General features: G+C 39.6%; 1 pseudogene; it reads left to right on the top strand.

The window, feature by feature from the left end:
* The first annotated feature begins 797 nt into the window (after positions 1 to 797).
* The window catches only part of LOC105821226, a 1,957-nt pseudogene continuing 1,746 nt past the window's right edge, over positions 798 to 1,008 (top strand).

Below are 1,008 nucleotides of genomic sequence, written 5' to 3' on the forward strand. Positions count from 1 at the left end.
AAAAGAAAAAAAAAGCCTGACAACTCTGAAGCAAATCAGAGTTCCTCTTAATGAGTAGTCAAGTAAAATTTACCAGAAATTTCAATACATTATCTTAAAACCATTTCAGAATCATCGTGGACATCCACACTTAAATGGCTTAAATCCGGAGCCACTTCCTCTTGGCACGAAATTGCCACTAATTTATGTAAGTCTGTGAACTGGGGATGCATTACTTGAATGCTGGGTTATCATGGCTACTCCTCCTGCCCAGGTGTCACCCACTTGCCTTAAAAGGCATCTTCTGTGGAAGACAATGCTTTTGTCAAAGACTGTGAACTGGAGAGTCAAGAGGCACATGAACAAGATGGAAATGATGAACTAAAAAACTCTGAAGAATTTAGTGAAAATGAAGAAGAAAATGCACATTCCAAGGAGCTTCTTTCTGCAGAAGAGAACAAGAGAGCTCATGAATTAGTAGAGACAGAAGCAATAGAAGATATAGAAAAAGAGGACATCGGAAGTCAGAAAATTGAAGCTCAAGGAGGTGAAGATGATACTTTTCTAACAGTCCAAGACAGTGAGAAAGAAGAAATGAGAAAGCTCTTCAAAAGAATCTAAAGGCAGCAAGATGTCATCTAAAGGTGACAAAGGAAGTATAGGTATTACTAGTGGTAGCAGTGGCAACGCAACTAAAAATATCTGGGTTAGTGCACTTTCATCTAACACCAAGCTGCTCATTTGAAGAACTTCTTTGGCAGATATGGAAAGGTTCTGAGTGCAAAAGTAGTTACTAATGCTCAAAGTCCTGGGGCAAAATGCTACGTCATTGTAACTATGTCTTCAAGCACAGAAGTGTCCAGATGTATTGCACATCTTCATTGCACTGAGCTACGTGGACAGCTGATTTCTATTGAAAAAATAAAAGGTGATATTTTTTTTGTTTTTGAGACAAGAGTCTTGCTCTGTTGCCCAGGGTAGGGTGCAGTGGCATCATCATAGCTCACAGCAACCTCAAACTCTGGGGCT

Source organism: Propithecus coquereli, unplaced genomic scaffold (assembly GCF_000956105.1).
Source record: "Propithecus coquereli isolate 6110/MARCELLA unplaced genomic scaffold, Pcoq_1.0 Scaffold566, whole genome shotgun sequence".
Taxonomy (NCBI): Eukaryota; Metazoa; Chordata; class Mammalia; order Primates; family Indriidae; genus Propithecus; species Propithecus coquereli.